The following is a 21,274-nucleotide window of genomic DNA, read 5'->3' as shown; positions in this document are numbered from 1 at the left end:
CTCAGCCAGTCAGAGGCAAAGTGCCTTTTGCTCAGCCCACAGGCTGCCGTGGCTTTGCGGGGTTCTACGTTGGGCTCTCCAGCCGATGGGAAACACACATGGATTTTTCAGGTGGAGGCCAGTGAGCGAAGCACGGTTGTCTGCATGCTTGAAATTAAGCCTATTTTTCACTCCTTGAAATCAAAGCACGAGACAACAGAATTGGGACATTCCTGCAATAGCACAGAGGATCTGGTGATTATCTAAATGCGTAATCAATACCACCATTTAGTCATTAGTATGCATTTGTCAAACGCCCAACAATGTGCTTACCCTATTTAAGGATTTTCTCCAGGCATAACCCAACCTTTTTTAAATTACTAACTTTTTTCTTATTGAAAGTGTTGTTAATTAATACTTTTATTGTCCTCCCCTGTGATTTGCTTTCTCTTAATTACCAACAGGAGCAATACAAGAGTGCTCCATTGCCTGTGCCAAAATTAATCTGACTTTTTCCAAATTGCACTGAATGATCCACGTGGCTTTGCCTTTGGGTACTGAGCAGGAGAGCCCGATCCCATGGGAAATGGTGCTTTATGAGGACCTCTGATTTCACACAATCACAGAATGGTTTGGGTGGGAAGGGACCTTTAAAGGTCATCTACTCCAACCCCCCCTGCAATTTTCAACTAAATCAGGTTGCTCAGAGCCCCATCCAAACCTGACCTTGAATGTTTCCAGGGATGGGGCATCGACCACCTCTCTGGGCAACCTGCTCCAGTGTTTCATCATCTTCATTGTAAAAAATTTCTTCCTTATATCTAGTCTGAATCTACCCTCTTTTAGTTTAAAACCATTACCCCTTGTCCTATCGCTACAGGCCCTACTAAAAAGTCTGTCCCCATCTTTCTTATAAGCCCCCTTTAAGTGTTGAAAGTTCAATATTAAGTATTTCAGGGTGGATTTATGCAGACGGGAGGAGCGTGAGGAGCAGCGGGAGGAGGTGTCCCAGCAGGAAGGTTTGAGCCCTGGATGAGGAGTGCAAACATAATGCAAAGCCCTTTAACCCCAGAGCATGGGGGCAGCATCCTGGGACGGGTGTGTGGGGTTCCCTGGCTCTCGCAGGGCTCTGGAAGGCATCCCGGAGCACACAGGCTGGCAGAGAGCTAAATAAGCATCTTGTTGGCTCCAGCATCCCAGAAAGCACTGTCGGGTTTCTTTCTTTTCCTCTTTTGTTCAGCCATATGAAAAAAAGCGGTCTCAGCAAAACTGAAAGTCACTGTGGGGAAATACCAGGTTTACTATGTTATTTTTTATTGCCCTGATTTAACAAAAATACTTTGTTTTGCTTTTTAAAGCTTTTGTAATGCCAGGCTGAAACACTGATTTTCATTTAGACACACCAGTATTTCTCACACTTAATTCCTGGCTTTTGCACTTCCCTGTTGCGGTTCAGAAAAGAAACAAGTAACAGCATTGATATTTTCTGCTGCATAGAAATGCTTGAGTTTTCTTACTCTATCCCACCTCTCTCAGCATAAATCTGCCATTTTGGACCACAAACCCAGAGTTCACTCTGTTGCATGCCATAGCCACGACAGCCTTTCGATGGCTCTGTGGGACCTCTCCCATTTTGAAGGCTCCCTGTTATTTTCTGCTCAGACAAGTGAGACACAGCATTTTGTGTTTTGATATTGCTGCTGCTGGTGTGGGTTAAAACCCCGGGTGGGAATGCCAAGACCAAAGATGCTGAGGCCCTCACCGTGCCACGGGATGGCGGATAGATACCCAAAGCCCTGCTGCTCTGCCCTGATAGTGGGTATCCTTGTGCGTAGATCCTGTGGGAGAACGGGGTTCTTGGTAGATGCAACTCGAAATAAGCATGTGCAGGCTATGCAGTGTAGGAAATTCCAAGTTTTTTAATAGTTTTAGTTAAAACACGCCCTGTCCCACACTTTTTTTGACGATAAATCCCAGCAAACAGTGTGGCAAACCCCGGAGTGCAAAACTACGGTAAAGCACCACGGGGAGAAATTAGGCTTTTTAATTTTCCCTATTTAGCAAGGTTCTTTCCTTTTTGTGTAAGAATCTTTAATATTAAAATCTTATCTAAAACATCTAACTTTAGTGTCTGGCATAACAACTGCAGCCTGGGAGGCAATCAAGTCCCTTTTAGATTCCCATGTAATAAACTGGTAGACAACAGTAAATGAAATGAAAATGTGCTGGTTTAATTCATAAATTCATCACCTCTGTCAGGCCTAATTTTTTTTTAATATTTCCACCCTCAGTCATTCTATTATTGGAGAGAAAAACCACGCAGCCAAACTTCCTTTATGTTGCTTTAATCGCTGCCCTCTTTGACTTTGAAAAGGACAGCAGTGTTCTTATATATGTAAATGTGCCTGATGGCTTTCGCTGTTCGTATGCTAAGTCGTCGTTTCCCCCCCTCCCCGTAGTCACTGGGGTATCCCTGGGGCAACCTTAATACAAATGTGGGTAGCAAAGTGCATTTTTTTCTTTGTCCAGCTGTGCAGGCTCACATCTGCTCTTCTCAGGCTTAGTGCCAATCATCACAGCTCTCACTATTCATTTTTCCTCACAGGGGAAGAAAGCACCCAAGACAATCTCCTGCTAAGAAAAAGAAGAGCAATCATCCAAAGATGGAGTATTGCCACTATTTTTGTTACTTTTTTTTTTTACATCTATCCGATATTAGTGGCACAGTGGCATGCATAGCAAGTAGGTTGGAGATGAAAAAGCATGCAAAAATTACATTAAATATTGTGTTGTAGCTAAATTCTCTGAACACCCATTTGCCCTTGCTCCACATTATATTATTCAAACTAGACAAAGAGACTCTGGAGAGTACTAGCAGATTCCTGCCTCCCGCCTCTCCCCATTCTCCAAGGTCATTTAAAACAGGCCAGGGAAGTACACTAGAAGGTATTGCAGGGAACAATCCTGCTTTGGCAGGAAAATGCACTGTAAAAACCTACCTGCTCTTTTCCACCTCCCGTTTCTGTGATCCAGATGGCTGGCAAAACCCCTTGGCATATTTGTTTTGGTAGTACGTTAAATAGTGGGTCTGCCTGTTCAGGCGATGCTGCTTGCCCATCCTACGGTTGAGAGCAATGCGTGCAGCTGGCATTTCCCAAGTTATGTTTGTTTGCCTGTTAAGTCCAGCTTGGAAATGCAAAGGAGCACAAAGAGGGGTTAAACTGATGTAGGCAAAAATTCAAGCTCCAGCATCTGGTAGCAAAAAATGGGAGGCTTTACAAGATGAGCATCCAGGTTTTTATTACTGGAAGAAAAAACTTATCAAAGAAAATAGTTCTGATAAACAATTTTCCTTCATATTTCCCCAAGCACCTGCCATCCAGCTTGGCTTTATCGCAGTGAAATAACACCGGCTGCACTTCTCTGTTACTGTTTTCATTTGAATTTCTCTAAAGCGATTCTTCAGTGAGAGATTTCCAAAAGCAAGATTAAAACAGAATGAAAGAAATAATTACAGTGTCTTTTGAAACGTTGCTTTCTTCCATCAAATGGAAGTTGTGAGGAAGCTCGGTGATGGAGGGGGTGCTCCAGGGGTTGCTCCTCCGACCGCTCCCGCCAGGTTGTCCTGCAAATGCCCTGGCCGGGCAGGAGCTCCTTCCCAGGCAAAACTGCCGGCCAGCAGCTCCCCCCGGAGAAGTGCCATCCGCCTTTAGGAAGACAGCGTGGGGATGACCAGGATGACCGTGTCCCCAGCTCAAAGCCAGAAGACATGCTTTTGCTGTCACTGCCTGCAGCGGAGGCAAGTCCTGGCTCTTCTGGCAGAGGCAGATCAAAGCCTGTCCGATGCATGCAAACTTTCTACCAGACACCTGGCCTGAAAGCATCTGGAGCAATCGGCCATCTTCAAGGATGCCACCAGTGCTTTCCATCCCAACGACCATGACAGGTACCAGAAGACCAACGGGGAAAGAGCAGGCTGAATCCTTAATCCTTGCCAGCAGTTTCTTCCTTTGTTTTTTGGTGCTGGGCTGTCCAGGTCAAGCTGATGAACTGCTCAAAAAAGGTAAATATTGCTTTAATCTCTTCCTCGAGTTAATCATGCCAAACCACAGGAAGGCAGGTAATAATTCAAGATTAGCAACAGCCTTATGAAGCTCACATTATTATGGTAGATATTTAAAGAATAGCAGCATGCCACATACCTCAGATACTCTAGTTTCTATCTAATCCATTGGTGATTAAATCCCAGACAGCAGAAGGAATTTCACACAGTATCTCCAAATTCAGCATAGTTTGAATGATGCAGATGAATCTCACTTAATCCCTCTTTGTTTCTCACTCCTAACTGTGGAAACAGAATGAAAAGCACAAAGAAAAATCAAACAAAAGGTGAGATGCCAGAGCAGCTATGGATTTAAGTTTGCGAAGGTCCATGCTAGGTCATCGTGGCAGTATTAGAGATAGGCTTAATGAACATACACCATCAAAAGAACTTCAAATAAGCCAGATACACCCAGTGGGCCTGATTTTGCAAATGCTTTCATAGAATCACAGAATCATTTACGTTTGAAAATATCCTTAAGAACATCGATTCCAACTGTAAACCTAACACTGCCAAGTCCACCACTAAACCATGTCCCTAAGCACCACGTCTACACATCTTTTAAATACCTCCAGGGGTGGTGACTCTACCACTTCCTTGGCAGCTTGTTCCAATGCTTGACAACCCTTTTGGTGCAGAAATTTTTCCTAATATCCAATCTAAACCTCTCCTGGTGCCACTTAAGGCTGTTTCCTCTCATCCTATTGCTTGTTACTTGGGAGAAGAGACCGAACCCCACCTCGCTACAGCCTCCTTTCAGGCAGTTGTAGAGGGCGATAAGGTCTCCCCTCAGCCTCCTTTTCTCCTGCCTAAACAGCCCCTGTTCCCTCAGCCGCTCCTCATAAGACTTGTGCTCCAGGCCCCTCACCAGCTTTGTTGCCCTTCTCTGGACATGCTCCAGCACCTCAATGTCTTTCTTGTAGTGAGGGGCCCAAAACTGAACATAGTATTTCACAGGACATTAAGGTCTCGTAGTAGTACACTCAAGTATGCACTTAAGCGCGTAATATGAGAAAGTAACTGCCTACGTATGGACCTTAACTTGCAAATGCAGGGCTTGACTGTCTTCACATGGCACATTCTCTGAAGAGGAGAGCAGAGCTGGGAGGCTGCAGAGCGAGAGCAGTAGCCCTCACAAACTCATTGCAGGAATGAATCTGCAGCTTCTTTTCATCTCAGATTGTTTGTGAGCAGGCGATGACTTTCTGAGGCCATCCTTCCTTGTTTCCCAAGGGATTTCTGTAAATCAGGAATTGCTCGTTATCAAGCATTAGGACTCAAAATCACCTGAAATCTTGGCGGCGTTTCTTTGGTTGGCTATCTATCTGGATTGCACCATCTTGTATCCGGCCACAGCTGGAAGGGTGCAAGTCTTGAAGGAAGAATTTGGGTATAAATGATAGTAACGCCTCATTTGGTCCTTGTTGTGTGTTCTCCAATAATTGCTGAATCCAGAATTATTTTCAGTATTTATGCAATTTATCATGGGATAACACACGGAATACTAGAGGGCTGGAAGAGAGGAGCAGCCGTGGGCTCTTCTTAAGTAAGTACCCACTGACCATAAAATGCCCCTGAGTCTCCCAGCACAGGCAGCTCCTGCCAGAAACGTTCGAGCACTGTGCTGAGCAGGGTGCAGTGCAGCACGAGGACACCCACCCGAGGATCACCCCAAACCGAGGGCCGGGCGCTCGCAGCCGCCCAGCCCCATCAAACCAGGGCATCCCCGCGAGGAACCGCCGCAGCCTCCAGCAATGGCTGCGGGTCTCATCTCACAACCTGTCCGCTGCGGGACGTGGGGCAGCGCCTGGGACTGAGTGCCATAAACCAGCTCCTCTCGCCAGACGTCAAGCCCGAGGGCTGTAAATCTCGGAGGAAGCCTCTCGTAGGTACTCGCTCTGTTGCCACCTATTCCTGGGCAGAGGGTGGTGTCGTCACCCGTGCCACCGCCCTCCCGGGCAGAGCAGCCGGAGAGGCACGGCCGGAGCCACAGCCCCATAGCCGCGGCCAGCCCCGCTTACGTGGGCAATGCTCGCGCAGGGAAGGGTTTGCGGGGAAATCAAGGGGATTACTCACGTGTAATCTTCTCCTGCAAGGAGAACCCAGCTTCAAGTATGCGAAGTTGGCAGCGATGGCGGTTGCATACAGTTTTCCATTATGTGTTCCTGGTCGAGTTGCTTCTAGTTTTAACTGTTCAGGTTCTTTAGTTTCCAAGCTTGTTCTTTGCCTTGGGCTGACGTTTTTATTATTTTTTTTTTAAGCTGGCAAAATGGTTGAACTGTTTCCGAAAGGCCTTGGAGAAAGTGGTTATTGTTGAGTAACATTGTCATCTCTCTGCATCAATGTATTCAGTTTCAGTATTCAAGCTTTGGACTACATGTGAAAGGTTTGGTTGGTGGTGGTGGTGGTGGTTTGTTTGTTTGGTTTGGGTTTTTTTCTTCTGTCCTTATAAAAATCTGTTGGACTTTGTGCAGAGATAAGCTTTGAAAAACTGCTGCTTTGGATTTTTCTGTTTGTTCCTGCCCCCCCTTGCCTCCCAAGGTTTGACGCTAATCTTTAAGTATCTTTTTCCTGGTGTGGCCTTGATTTCAGCTCTATTCAGTTCTTATCTCACGACTGCACTGAACGTGCTCCCTTAGTCTCCTATAAGGGGAGGCAGAGTGAAAGCTACCGATAAGGCACAGTGGCAACTACATTAAATTCTCCATATATTTTCAACTTAAAAATATGCTGGATAGGAACTGGGCGGGAGGGGGCAAAAAATATCCTAAGGGGAAGATTCGCCTGTTTGTCTGTGCTGCGGGCCATATTTCTGAGCCACGCTTCCAATGACCTCCCTCAGGAAGCAGATTAGCATCAGTCCCTAAATCCCCTCCATTTTGTGATGGGGTACGCTGGCAGGCAGTGCAAGTTCATGTCTGGCACAGAGCGGCGAGCGCCTGTCTCCAGCCGGGTGAGACTACACCCACCCACGGGCTCGGCTGACGGTACCGAATTTACCTGCACCGAATTCACCTGTACCGCTATCGGCCTTGCTGGGGGGCACTGCTGGGATGGGGGGGGCACTTCGGGGGGCAGGGGGGGCGGACAAGCATCGCCCTGCTCAGCAGGGAAGCGTGCGGCGTGTCGGGGGGCCGCCGCGCTCCCCTCCGCCGGCCGCTCCGGAGCTGCCACCGTCGCGCCCCCCCCCCCCCCGCGCACCGAAAACTTGCCACCCCCTCCAGCCGCGCTGGAGATGCGCGCAGGGCCCGGTGTGAGCTGGTGCCACGGGAGTCCTGCTCCATCGTTTCCTTATTTGCTTTGGGGTTTAAAAAAAAAATTAAAGGGAAAAAAAAACCCCAACCCGAAAAATCCAAACTTTTTTCCACCCCCCCCGCCCACGTTGCCGGTGAGGCCGGCAGCGAGCGCCGGCGGGTCGGGCGCGCACCCCCCCCCCCGCCCCGTCTCCGCGGGCGCGCAGCTCCGCGGAGCCGCCTCTCCGCGCTGCCCCGCCGGCCCCGCACTTCCTGCCCGCCGCCGCCGGCGGCCCCGGCCCCGGCCCCGGCCCGGGTAGGCGGGCAGGGCGATACCAAGTGGCCCGTCTCGGCGGGAGCGCCGGCGGCGGGCGGGCCTCCCCTACGCGGGGCGGCCGCGGAGCAGCGGCGCGCTGCGCTCCGCCCCCCCCCCCCCCCCGGCGCGCCCGCCGCCCCGCCGGGGAAGTTGCGCTCCGTCCCTCGCTCTCCCCGGTCCCTCGGCGACCGCTCCTTCCTCCCCCTCCCTCCAATGCGCCTCCCGCTCATTTCCTCTTTTCCTCCCCGCTCGCCGCCGCTCCGCAGGCGCGCGGCTCGCCCGGGCGCCGCCGCGGAGTTGTAGCTCCCAGGAACCCGCCGCCGCCGCCGCTTCCAGGGCCGCCGCGGGACCCCGCTCCGCCGGCCGGGTAAGGGGCTGGGGCTGCCGCCGCTGCCGCCCGCGGAAACTTCGGCGGGGCTGCGGGAGAGCCGCGCTGCCCTCTCCTGCCGCGGGGACTGTAGAAGGGGGGAGGTGTGGGGGGGGGGCTTTCCGGCTTTTGCGGGGGGGGAGTGTGTGTATTTTCAGGGAGCGAGGGTTGGAAACATCCCGGCTGGATTGCGGGCGCGGGGCGCTCCGCGCATCTTTTACCCCCCCCCCCCCCCCCCACGCCGCGGGGCGCGGAGCGGAGCGGACGCCCCCTTCGCCGTCGGGGGATGCGGAGCGGATCCCCCCGGCCCCGCCGCGGTGGGGCTGCGGTGGCAGCGCCCGCCTCGCCCCGAGCGTGGGGAGCGCCGGCGTGTTCCCCTGCCCTGCGGAAAAACGTGTATGTGCGTATTCGTATGTGTTTGTCCGTGCTTGTGTCCGTATACCTGTACGTGTGTGTACGCGTGTGTGCGCACACGCGCAGCCCGCGTGTGTGTGTGGGGTGTGTGCGAGTCTCGCCTGATGGTGAAGGGAGTTACGCAGCTCGGCTTTCGGGTGGTTAATGGTTTACCCGGCGAAGTTCCCGCCGCATGAATGTTGCAGGGCGCTTTGAGTCAACTCCTCCAGGTCCGGACCTCCTATTTGCCACCTTCCCAAACGGCCTCTAAAAAAGGCTGGCCTTTGCCTCTGGTGAGTAGGCTTTTTTGGCCGTCTCCTCCCCTGGGAGATGCCTGCGGGCCGCGCTGGAGGCCAGATGGCTGCGGCCGAGGTCCCCCCCGTCCCCTGAAGCCGGGGCGAGGGGGGACACCCTGCTCCCGGGAGGTCGTGGCAGCGAAGGCGCCTGCCAGCCGTGGTTTGCATCGGGCTGCCCGGGGGGACCTGCCGGAGCGCAGGGCTCCGGCGCGCAATAGCTGCCGGAGTACCGAGAACCGCGAGAAAGAGGGAATAAAACACGGCAAGCGTGTTTGCAAGTAAGTTCCCATGCAAATAAGTTTCTGCTCGGTTCGGGAAAAGGTCGCGTAGTGCATCATCTGGAATGAAAGGTTCGCTGAGAAAAACAGCTGGGTGTTCTGGAGGTCTGCGTCTCCTGCTCACAGCTGGGTAACTTGTACCTTTAGGACAGAATCCTGAGTTTTTTCACAGGAATGCTTAAAGGCAAGCACTGGAACTGAGCATTATCCTGTAATCCCATTCACAAGTGAAAATCTGGTAGGGAGATCAGATTTTCTCCGGGTGGGAAAGAAAGGAGGAATCAATTACTCCCTCCCCAAAATGTTCCGCAGTTTTCCCAGTAGGAGCCATTTGTTGTGGTTTCGCATTCAAAAGCTCTTCTTGCCTGAGGTGAAACTCGAGCAAAGATCAGGGGGCTATTTCAGCAGCCCACTGGTGTGGTAACGCTGTCCTAAGTGGGGTCCCACCACCATCATGGGGTGCTTCCCGCGGCAGCCGGGGAGCAGAACCGGCAAGGAGCCCGTGTGGGGCCCTGCCTGCTCTGGAGCCGAATATCCACCTCGCTGCTGGTGCCTCGACTCTTCTCAGGTGCTTGGATCGGGAGCCCTTTGATTCAGGCGAAAGGATCTTACAGCCGTGTATGTTTGATTTCATCTAGCGTGGTGAGGCTCGGGGAAAGAGGCAGATAATCTCCCCACATCTTCCCTTAGGTTAGGGGGGGAGATGCTGGACAGCCAGCAAGGCACGCATCGCCTCTTCCTGACGCCTGTTTTCTGCTTTTCTTTGTTTCTTGCCTTAAACTTAGGGTCTCCCTGTGTAGAGATGGAAGTATAGGAAACTGGGAGGGGAAAAAAAGCGCGTGCTGCTATAGAGTGGCTGTCGCAACGCTGGCAGCAGCTCTGCTGAGGAGTCAGCTATGCTGGCAAAAAAAGTGCTTTTCGTTGGCATAGCTTAGTCCATTCAGGGACTTGCAACGGTGAGAGGAGTTCTGCCAGCTGCAGGAGTGGGGTTTGCTCTTGCAGCTGGATGCTTGCACCGGCAGGACCTTGTGTAAGTGTAGACAAACCTTTTGAGCTCTCAAATGAGGCTGTCGCTGTGTAGGTGCAGGCGATGCTTTCTTTGCTGTGTGTTGCAGCTGGCACCGTAGTACCTCATTCTGCCACCCGAGCTCATGGGCATGGCAATAACATGGGCCAGTTGTCGGGAGCTGATGATAGAGATTACTTTGTAGCCTAAGCAACATTAAACTTGGATTATGACTCTGGAAAAAAAAAAAAAGGGCAAAAAAAAGAAAGCATGTGATCTGTGATTAGAAATGGTTGCAATTAAAAATACTCATGCAACATGATTTTTTTTTTTTTTTTCCCAAGCAAGACAATATTCTTTTGAGTGTTGATTACTTTGATGTGAGTGATGCAAGAATGCTGGTAGACCAAGGGGGCAGTCTGAATTAAAATTCTATATTGTTGGGTTTTTTTTTTTTTCTCTTGCTTTTAGTGATGTGAGACTGTAAGGAGTGAGGTTGCGCTGTCTGCGTATGCAAGATGCACTGATACTCATGGGAAGAGGATCTCCCACTTTTCCAAAGAACTGCTGGTCTTTCCTTCAAGCATGACTTTTAGGTTAGATTCAATAACAAATGCAATATGTTTTCCAGTGAATGGAAGAAAAACAGGCTTTTTTTTTTTTTTTAAATGTGTTTTTCCTCATGTACCTAGGATGCTTCCCATAATGTCTGTATGTGGGATCAGTTTCTTTGTTCGTTGTCTCTATTAGAAAATAGTCTGTGTCCAACTTCTGCATCTTCATGGAGCTTAACTCGGACTGAAGTTAAATTTCTTTTGGCAAGAAGTGATTTATCTTAGTTCATATTGACTGTATTACTTTATTGTGTGGGATCCTGCCCATGGATTGTGGAAGGATTTGCTCTTGCAAAATTGTTGGGTTTTAGCTTTAATGAGCAGAAAATGTTTTAAATCAATGCCTGAAATCTCGTTGTTCCAATAATCCTCTACCATCCTGAGAGTATAACAAATGCAAACACTTATCTTCACTTCATCAGCCTTTTGCTATATAAAAGCTTTCACGGGTCGGTTGTGCTTTGCTAATCTGCTAATTAACCTATTGATTTCTGCATTTCTTGACTTCCTCAGATAAATATCTTCTGCCTATTGTCACACTGCGATAGCAAAGTAATTGTGAATCCTTAAACAATGGGGGCAAATGCTCCATGAAGGAGCTCCTTACCTTACCTTACCTTACCTTACCTCCCTGAAGCTTTCAGTGGATAGGAGAGAACATTCTTCAGCTGAACCTCCTGGAAATGTGACCTTTCTAGAAGTTCAGAGTTCTGTCGCTTAATGACTGGGAGACCCATAGGATCGACTGCAGGATGAATTATGCATTCTCCTGCACTGATTGCACTGGAATTAGAAGGCAGGAGCTGGGAGGGCCGGATGCATCTCGTAATCTAAGAAATATTGCAGCTCTTCTGGATTGCATTGCATGAAGTATGCCTGTATTATTTTTTAAATAATGCTGCTTATAATTCGCACAGTAGGTTTGTAGATACCTGTGAATAACCAGGGTGGAAGAGATGGCAATGGTACTCTGACTATTTCAGTGTCTCTTGTCCTGTAGGTGTGTATCTTTTTAAAGTCAAAGAAAGCAGCAGGTACTTTAAGGGATTCTCCCTGGTGATCTGTGCTAGCTGAGATACCGTGGAAACCCACACCGGCAGCATTCCGTGCAAAAGATGCCAACTACAACCTGGTCAGCTTTTCTCTTCTCTTGCATGCCACATGTTTCCCGATGATCGAACTGCCAGTATCAAGCGACACAATCTACTTGTAATCTGGCTGGGGAAAAAAAAACAGCAACAAAACTTAGACATAGCTATAGTTACATACAGTTCATGCACCAGCCTTTGAGACCTTCTGCCAGTTCTTTTTGGTGACTTCTACAAACATGTTTTAGCCTTGTTTTGTTTTTCTGCCCTCTTTTTCAAGGGAGATCAGGCTGCCTAAATGGGAAAGGGTGCAGCTGAATAAATGCATGCTGAACAACTGGGGAAAAAAAAGGATGCTTGCTATTATTTCAGTTGCTGTAATCTTAATGTTTTCAGAGAGGTGTTCTGAGCCGATGATATCCCTTTAAATATCCACTTGGGTTGGAAAACACTGGATTTGGGTGACAGGGACACCTGGAGACTTCCAAGGGTGGAAGGCATGGCATGTACCTACAGAGATGCTTGCGGAAAACGAGGCGTACTGAGATCCTGACATGCTTGCCAAGAGCAACGACTAAACTTGGGCAGCTGGTTTAGCAATTAAATTATGTTTTTGTTTTGGACAATGGGTTTATCATAATGAATTAACCGTTGGACTAGTCAGCGTGGCAGAGGGGTTTGTTTTTGATTCCCCAACCATGCAGCATGCCAGCATCGGGAACGTACTTCCCACCAGTGCAAGTGCAAGAAGCATTTCATACCGAGTGCCCTGGGGAGAGGGAGCATGCACGTGTGTCTTCTGGTGCGCAACCCCCAAATTCTTGTAATTTCTTGAAAATACAAGCATGTGATGGATGGTGTAGCTTGGCCATGGGATAAGGAGATACAGCTTGGTGATGCTTGAAAGTTGGCACGTGGCTCATGCAAAGTCATTTTAAAATAGACGGGGGTGGCGGCAGTGGTGGGAGGAGGGAGGAAAAGAAATGCCTTCGGGGGGCCGGGAGCTAGCGCGTGGGTGTGCTTCTCATTCACCTCTGCTCCGCACAGACTAGCGTGTCTGTGCAGAAGGGATGGTTTCCCTTGCTTGGAGGTAGCAGGATTTTTTTTCAGGTTTGTTTTTTTCTTTCTAAAGGGCATTGTGCGCAGGATGCTCTGTTCTTGGCAGCTCGCCCGTGGTGTGAGGGGAGAAAGCTCGCTGCTTTTGGTCGTGCTGCAGATAGCCGCCGTCAAAGCCAGTTAGCATTTGCGGGGCATCCTTTCCTTCTTCTCTTTAGTGAAGCTTTTTTTTTTTAGAAGGTAGATGGTGTTTCTCCAAAGACATGCCTTTGTCTTTCTTAAGACTTTTCTGGGGAGAAGCAGACTTTCCTTTGGAGGATGAGTTGGGGCTGGTTGATGAGAGCTGCTTGCTGTGAGAGGGGAGTGGGAATTACAAGGGAGGATGTTGTGGATGCATAACCATTAGCACCAACTTTAATTATGAAATGTGTGTTCAAAAGAAAGCAAGCGTACTTTGCCGTGTTTAGGAAAGGTCCTAGAAGCAACACCTGTTAAATATGTTAGAAGGTGTTTGAAAATCCTGTATCCCCTTCACTATTGCTGAAGGGAAGGCAGCAGCTTGAAACTTAGGTTTGGGAGCACAGGCCTGGCAGGAGCTACCCGGCCGGTGGGTATCGCAGGCAGCTGCCTTTCGTAGTCCTCTGCAGAGTGGTCAAAGCATTGTTCTGGAACAAGCCGGGGCTTCTGCTGTTCCTTCCAGTTTCCAATTCGAGTTTCTCCTTCAATGGTCAATATCTGTGTGTCTTGTGTCACCCCTCCCAGTCTCTTCTCCCTGGTGTCTGTCCTCCTAAAGCTTTTGTATTGAGAGAGCTGGAATTGCTGTATGGAGGAGCGGGGAGAAGAAAGCAGGCTCAGCATAAAAGGCCCTCTGTGATTAGGCACTACTTTGATTTTTGCTGGGCTGCGTTTTATTGCTCTTGAGCTCGTGTATGTCAGCTTTGCTTCAGAGGAATTCTGGGGGGCTTTCCAGACAATGGGTGCTCCTGTGTGTAGGATTTTATTAAAGGAGGAACTTATGCAAAATAAAACAGGGGTTGGAAATGCAGGTATTTGACAGTCACCTTTTTGTGACCAGTCTCTGTAAGCCAGAACCATTTAAATGGGAACGAGCACATGCCTGCGTCCAGCCTCTCTTCTGGCTTTGTGCAATGAAGCCCGGATGGTTACATCCAGCGGAGGGTGGCAGGCCAAGCCTGTCCCTGGTGTAAGGAGCCTGATTCCCCCAAATCTCATGGCAAATGATTCCCCTTGGCTTAGGTTTGACGTGGAGCAAGCCCACTGAAACCAGTTGTGGGAGACCATTTCAGTTGGCTCCCTGTTGGTAGCTTATCGGCTGGGGGGGGGAGTTGCTGGGTGCTGTACCCTCAGTGATGGCTGCGGCCCCTTCTCAGGTTTTCGGGACAGGAGTTTGGTCACTGCACGTGTGCCGGTCCCCGCAGGGAGCACAGTGTGAGCCTGGGGATGCTGTGCTCCTCCGTGCCAGGCTCATTCCAGGAGCAGCAGCTCTGCCTGGGCCAGTCAGGGGCTCTTCTAGGGTTGTCAGAAGATGTATCAGAAGATTTGTTTTTTTTTTTTTTTTTTTTAAATGGAAATTGGATTTAATTCCAGCTGAGGCTAATTGGAGCTGTGGTAAAGGTCTGAAAGCAAATGAGAATGAGCTCTGTAGACTGCAGCCACAACTTTCTATTCTGCTTGTGTCATGCTTCTTAAAATGTCATTCATTCCTAAATGTGGCCCTAAAGCTACTAAGAGCTGTGTTTTTCTCAGGAGATATGCAAAGCGAGGGAAGACCACCCTTCATTTTTAATTCATCCTCTAGCCCTCGTCTCGCATCTCCTTAAGTATGCCCCGAACCTGCAGGCTGACTTGCCCGGGCAGGCTTGTCCCCGTGGGAAACATCCTGACCCTGGTGGCACTTTGCAAAGGAGCAAAGAGTCTGTCTTGCCCTGTTCGGATCGCGAACAGCCCTCCAAAGCAGCTTGCGGTTGCAGGAGGAGGGACCTGTAACTCCAGTAACATCTCCCTGCCAGCCAGGAAGAGAAGAGGAGTCTTTACAGGCGAAAATCCCATTGCCAACGCCTGCCGAGGTACTGCTGGATCCGCCCGTCACAGGAGGGGGTCTCTCTTCTGACAAAATGGCTTACTGCACGTGATCTGAGCTTCTCAGCTGCACCAACTGTGATTTCTCCTGTCTCGGATCTCCTGGTGTTTGCCCATGTCTTTCATCACCCCCGACGGGGACTGTCGGCAGGCTGTTGGCAAGGTGTGTGCTGCAGCTTTCCAGAAGTCCTGTCCCTTAAGTGAGGCAAGCTGTTACGAACCGATAGCACCAGAAACAAGTGAATTTACTGAGTACTCTTTTTTATGGGTTGAGTTCATAAGGCACGCTTTGGAAGTGAAGGTGCCCTTGCTGGCTGTTTCCAGAGCTCTGGCTTGTTGCAGGACATGTTCAGGGATCTTCTTCCTCAGCAGCTGGCTTAGCCAGCATCTTCTGGGGACTGGGAGCTTCACAGCCAGGTGCTGGCTAGTCCCGTTGGTGGTGGGACATTCTGAATTAGCTGCGTCTTGGTGCCAAGCTTTGTTTTCAGATGCTTGGTGCCCATGGCTGGTGCTGGGGTCTTGTATGCCTCGTTAATGGGCTTAGTGGCTTTTTAGGCTTGGTGGGGAGGCATGTTTCTAGCAAAAATGCTCTGTGTTGCTTGCTCAGTTTCATGAAAGCATTGCAAAAACATGTTGGGGGAAGTTTTTAATATTCCTGAGCTGTACGCATGCAAAAGACCGAGCTGACTATTGAAGATTAATGCCTGCTCAGGGGCTTGTAATGAGTGTGCCTCCAGGTGTAACAGTCATTAGACAGAAAGACGAACTGTTGGTAGCTTTTAAATATCACAAGGTGTACCGTGTTGTGCCTTCCGCTTTCCACGCTCGCACGCTCGCTGTCCCGTGCCCCGTGTTTGGGTGAGCTCTGACCGGCAGAAGATGTGCGGGTGCTGGGGCAGAGCGGTGCCGCAGGCTGAGCTCCTCGGGGCCGGGCACGGCTGCCACCTCCATCTGTGACAGCGTTCGTGACATCCCCGTGCCAGGTTCTGTGGCTCTGGCCGGAGCCGGCGGCTGGCGTGACGCGAGGTTTGCGGGGTGCCCGTTTGCCGCCGCTTGTTGCCTCTCCTCCACCAGCTCACCCTGCTGTCCACGTCGAGCTGCGGAGATGCCAGGCTCCTGCTTCGTTATCGCCCTCCGTTTAAACCCATTTCTTAATGTCAGTCAGAGTGGAAGGTGAGGATAAAATCCCTAACTGGAGTAGCAACAACAGTGACAGATCCCAAAGCGTAGGCTTCAAGGCGGTCACCCGTCAGTCTTCTCCAGGAGCCTGGTTTCACGCAGGTCGCGGCTCCCACCGCGTACGAAGAGGAAGGGACTTCCCGCGCTGTCACCCGAGTGCCCTGCGGCTCCGGAGGAGGGGTTCACCCGGCTGTTTCAGACAGCCCTGCTGCTGGCTGAACCCCATCTCCGCGTCTCCCGGTTGTGCCGGGACAGCCCGTGCCGAGGAAAGCCGCAGGCTGCGGCAGGGCTGCCTGCGGGGAAGCGGCAGCCTGTCCTGGCAGAGCAGGGAAGACCCATCAGCCTGGAAAAATCTTTGTCACCTGAGGTCGATATTTTACAGCCTCTAAAGCTGTGATTGATGTGTGCAGGAAGTTTTGCGCTTAACGTTGCTTTTCCAGCTCTCTGGAGGTTAACAAGACACTGGTGCATCTGGTTTTTGCTTTGCTTTCAAGGTGGTTTTCCCCTTGTAATTATAAAGATGAGAATGTGTAAATTTTTTTAAACATATAAATGATCTGCCCAGGAGCACTAGTTTGCGATAAATTCAATTTAAATGCAGCTGCATATTCTGTAGCTGGAGTGTGGTTTTATGTAGCGTAAAAGAGCCTCAATATGCAGAGAGGGTTAAGGTTATATGAGGCACCTTGATTGTGCCATAACAGCATTTATCACTGTAATTTGGTTTTTGAATAAATTCAGGCTTCATTCAGTCCCTGGAAAGTTTTTGAACTCTTTCAACTGCTGCTCTGTTGTGTCCCTCCACCTGGTATCTTAGCTGCTACAAATTTGCAGTCTGCTTTAATAAAAGGCAGTTGACACTATGTCCTGCCTAGCTGCTTAGCAAATCTTATTTTAGCAGATACCTCCCTTCCCATGACCTTCCTTATTCACTCCATCCTTCCCAAATCTTTATTGTGTAACTTGAATGTAATGTTTAGTTTAGAGCATCCTGTGAAGCAGGGAAATGCAACTGAAAAGGAGGCTAAAAAGGGGAAGAAAGAAACTTCCTGGACAATGAATGTGTAATGACATAATTTAGTTAATTGTATTGGAAAAAAATTTAAAAGCGGAAATAGAGTAAATAACTGGCACTGTTCTGTCCCCAACTGCCTGTAGACTTTTTAACTGTAGGCTGATCGCTTGTGTGCAAGTCAGACCAGGCAGTATGTGGCATTTGTCAATAGTCTTTTGGGGAAAAAAAACGAGCATCAAAACAACTCTGCAATTCAGTAAGGGAAAAATATTTAAGTGAAAATAATTCAGCTTGTTCTGACACTTTAAATTAGATTAAATAAAATGTAATGCATTTAGTCGGCAGAGTCTTTGAATTTCCATACCTTCCTTTCCTTCTTTCATGCGCACGCAGCTTCTAGGGGAGTTTAGTTCAGTGTGTGAGCTTATACAGCTTACTTTGGCAATCAGTTCTGTGATAACATCAACTTACCCAGCTTGGCTTCTAGTCTTAGCCCTAGTGCTGTCCTGAAAAATCAGCCTCTGCTTACCCTTGAATTTGTAAAGCTTCCTTAGCTTGTTGTGGTTTCCTTTTAGTTGCTTTTGTGGAACCTGAGTTTGGGATGTGTTTAATAAACCAAATAGCTTTGCTTGTATAAAACTGTGCTAAGGAGTGCAGACATTAATTACTCATTGAATTGGGCAGAGGAGATGTCTGTACAGCTTCCTCACCCCTCTGAAGCAGGGCATCACGGCATGGTCATCCTCAGTGGCCAAAAGTTATCATCCAGCTTTTGAGAGGTTCTGTTAGCAGGAGGGACTGGAGCCAAAACCGACATGTAATGCAGAAATGCAGTCTGCAGCTTTGGGTTGAAGTAAGCAAAACTCCTCCAAAGCCAGGGGAATCGCATCTGTCTCCACCGAGATGCATCTGTGGTGGTGTAGCCCGTGATGTATTTCATGATAAGCTTTGTTGGCATGCAGGTTTCTCCTTTGCACGGGCTTCTTTTGTTTTCCATTGGTTTCCCTGTTGCTTCTCTGAATCTGGCAGGGATAACTGTTTGTGTTATGATAGCATCAGCCAGAGATAAGATTCTTGTACTGCACACTTCAGGCTGTTCTTCAGTCAATGGTTTAACCACTACATTGCAGCTGTGTTCAATAAATAAGCCTTAGGGGATGCTCAGAGTGGGGTTTTTGGAGATGTGGAACAACAGTTACTTGCTGTGGACCTAATCTTCTACTAATTTAGGTCCAAGCTTTTCAGATTGTTCTCCAAGTGTTTCTGTGCTGGAAAGAGAGCTCCAGCACAGCAGACGTGCAATGGAGATATGCAGGGCAGCTTAAAGTGTTTCCTAAAATCCCAGAGTAAAAACCCAGGGGACAGATGTGTTCATTTGATTGGATTTCTGTGACTCCTATGAGCCCAACTGACATCTCATGGCTAAGGCATGACATTCCTGCTTGGGTAGGAGCACAAGTCACAAACACTTTTCCAGGCAGAGATGTAGGTCTCTTACTCACTTGGAGAGTTTACATTTAAGCACCCAGGTAAACATCTTGTCCTGCTCTCAGGGCTTGTTGACTTATCTGATAGACCTGAGTGCCAAGGGAAACCGAAGGAAAACAACCTTCTGCCAGGGCAGATATTACACCCCCACCCCCACAACACCCAGCAGCCCCACTCTCCATGCTTTGTTTGTTTTTGTTGTTGTTTTTTTTAATGCTGCAATATCCACCATTCTTTGTTCTGTCTTCTCTGCTGACAGGTGGACCTGGCTTTGCATTTCACCTCAGTGTTAGAGCTTAAATTCACCAAGCAGTGTCAGGGTGGCTTTGGGAGCAGGTGTAGGTACTGGTGGTGCTGCAACAAGCTGCAGGTTGCAAAAATTTGTGTTGGAAAGTTGTCCAAATAAACTGCAGAGGGAGAAAGCCTGAAGGCAGAGAGCTGGCAGGAGTTGGACACCTTCTGAAAATGCAGGCTGGTTTACGGCACGGGAAATCAAAGTAGCCTGGGAGCCTGTTCAGTCTGTTCGGTCAGTAGGTGCAGAAGGTGCTCCAAATAAGCAAACACGGCCTCCGAGGAATGTTTTGAACTCCTCCCTGTTGCCATTTCCTGATCCTGTCAGTGCTTGGTGTTTCCTTCGTGCTCTGGCAGCCGCCTGGTTACAGTCATCCCTGTGAGAAGTGGCGCTTCGCTACGGTGACTGCCGGGAACTGTCGTTGAGAGGTTTGGGGCTGTGTGACCATCTCACTGCATACGTCCAGTTAGATGCGTCCAAGTCGGGATGCACCGTTGTTGTGGTTGTGGTGATAGCTGGAACCAGGTACCTCCTGTCTTACCAGAGCTGATGCACTTGTGTCTTGGCTGAGGGCCTGGGGCTCGAGGGAGCGACATTCAATCTCTGACTTGTTCCTGGGCAGGCTGCAGGGTCTCGGTACATCAGCTTCCCATTGCAGCGGTTGGATTGTAATACATTTCTGGGGGTGTTGTAAGCGTGTTGCTTGGGTGAAATGGTAACGGGAGAGGTGCCACTAGCAGTATCCAAGGCAGAGAAAGGAGGGGCAGCAGTTTATTCTGTTGACACAACAGAAGTCTCTCAGCAGTACCAGCCCCTCAGGGGACGCGCAGCCTGAAGGGTATCTGCACCACAGCCATAGCAGGGTATTGAGGAGAACACTTGAATTACCTTTTACATTAGCCAGGGTCTAAATATCGAGTTGTAGCACCCTGGAGCTCAGTATGGGCTGGAAAACCTGCCTGGGAACCGAGGGAAATGAGCCTGCGCTGGGCTGCGGTGGCCTCTGGGCTCACTGAGCCGTGCCGAGCAGTGTAAGTGGTCCCTGGGACTTAGGCAGGGTGGCAATGAGCTTGGGTAGTGACAGTCCTGTGACGGACAGGGTGAACTGACCGACGGCTCTTCTGGGATGTGGGGGCCTTAAAGAAAACAAACCTGGAGGATAGAGTCCTCTGGGAGTTTCCCTGCACTGTGGGTTGAATTATATGTCGAGGTGGGACCTCTCAGAGCTGCTGCGTGGGCTCCGAGCGTGGTGGCTTACGGGGCTGGTGTGAAAGGTGAGGAGGAGAGAGGGGGCGAGAGGTGAGTGGGAAGAGACGGTGCTGTGGAGGAAGGGGTGGACGGGCACGCTCCAGAGCAGTTTGTCAGCCAGTATGAGTGCTGGCACGGCTACACGGGCAGTCTGGGTGCATCCCCAAGCACGTGTAGAAGCGCAACAGCCAAAGGGGGGGTGATGAGCTGGCTGGCTGGGGGGGACTGGAGAAAAATTTGAATAGAATAGTTCAGTTGGAAGGGACCTACAATGATCATCTAGCACAACTGCATTGCAAGTGACAGGACAATTAGTTTCTTGGCTGTCCGGGGACTATTGCTACCCACATGTAAAGGGGACTGCAAAATTCTATGTCCTACAAGCCTTCACCAGCTTGCATTTGCAAGAAAAAAAAAGAAAAAACCAACACATTTTTATAAAAAAGTAGTCTAGTTGAAAAACAAATTGCAAATAAGGGAGAGCAGAGACTTCATGTAGTGCTGGGAGTTACCTCCACTGCTGCATGAGGTGTTTGCAGGCAGGTCACACCATCCACAAACATAGCAGCATTAATAACAGTATTGATTTGTCTTAATGCAGTTATGAAAGCTGAACCTTGGAGGTGTGGGAGGGCCTTACTGGTAATCAGCATCGAGATTGATCAAGGATAGTATCAGGCAAAGAGGAACAAATGGAGGCTAGAACAGGGTAGGGTAAAACAGCGGCCATTAAAGAAAAGTGCCCACAATGCTTGAGGCTTCTCTATCATGTAGAAAGAAATCTACTTAATATAAGTTGTCTATGACTTGAAGCAAAGGAATGGGGTTAAAATCTCTTTGGAGAACAAGACAAAAGAAAAATAAAGGTGTCTGCAGTAGTTTTGGTGCAAGCTAAGGCAGGTCCGAGGATGCTGCAGGACGTAGCAGAGCTGCAGTGCCTGCGGGGAGGCAGGGGTGGGTGATGCATGAGCGTCAGGAGGGAGTTTTACCCCTGCTAGATGGGTCAAAGCGTGGTGTGAAAAAAACCATTTGTCACCTTGGTTTCTCCAGTCCATCAATGAAGCTCTTTTTCTCAGGAGGATCTTTACAAATGATTCTTTGGAGCAGACTCCTCCTTAAGCTTTTTGCTAGCAGCTCTGAAAATAGTAGATTGATGCATTCGCCTCTTCCTGCCCAGCCTCCAAAAGTTACTGACATCTCTTCCTTTAATTCTGCTTTGTAATT

At 49.4% G+C, this 21,274-nt stretch overlaps 1 protein-coding gene and 1 long non-coding RNA gene across 5 annotated transcripts in view; one reads left to right on the top strand and one right to left on the bottom strand.

Annotated features, from left to right (window-relative positions):
- Positions 1-2,312: 2,312 nt before the first annotated feature.
- On the bottom strand, positions 2,313-7,775 carry LOC115351151. 3 transcript variants are annotated; one of them, XR_003926715.1, is made up of 4 exons: positions 6,158-7,775; positions 4,182-4,324; positions 2,979-4,029; positions 2,313-2,613 (listed from the first exon to the last, which is right to left on the bottom strand). It is a non-coding gene; the product is annotated as an uncharacterized LOC115351151 (long non-coding RNA). The 3 variants fall into 3 exon arrangements; XR_003926714.1 differs by having other exon boundaries at positions 2,313-4,029; positions 6,158-6,724; positions 7,283-7,775; XR_003926713.1 differs by having other exon boundaries at positions 2,313-4,029.
- Positions 7,776-7,804: 29 nt separating this feature from the next.
- HPCAL1 (hippocalcin like 1) overlaps positions 7,805-21,274 on the top strand; it is a 66,569-nt gene continuing 53,099 nt past the window's right edge. The window contains exon 1 of one of the 2 annotated variants that reach the window (XM_030037589.1): positions 7,805-7,997. The gene's annotated coding sequence lies outside the window, so the exon portion shown is untranslated. Of the gene's footprint in view, positions 7,998-8,529; positions 8,684-21,274 lie in introns of those variants that run through there. The other variant, XM_030037590.2, reaches the window with a different exon arrangement.

This window comes from Aquila chrysaetos, chromosome 15 (assembly GCF_900496995.4).
Source record: "Aquila chrysaetos chrysaetos chromosome 15, bAquChr1.4, whole genome shotgun sequence".
In the NCBI taxonomy this organism is placed as follows: domain Eukaryota; kingdom Metazoa; phylum Chordata; class Aves; order Accipitriformes; family Accipitridae; genus Aquila; species Aquila chrysaetos.
This window is presented reverse-complemented; position numbering and strand designations above follow the sequence as displayed.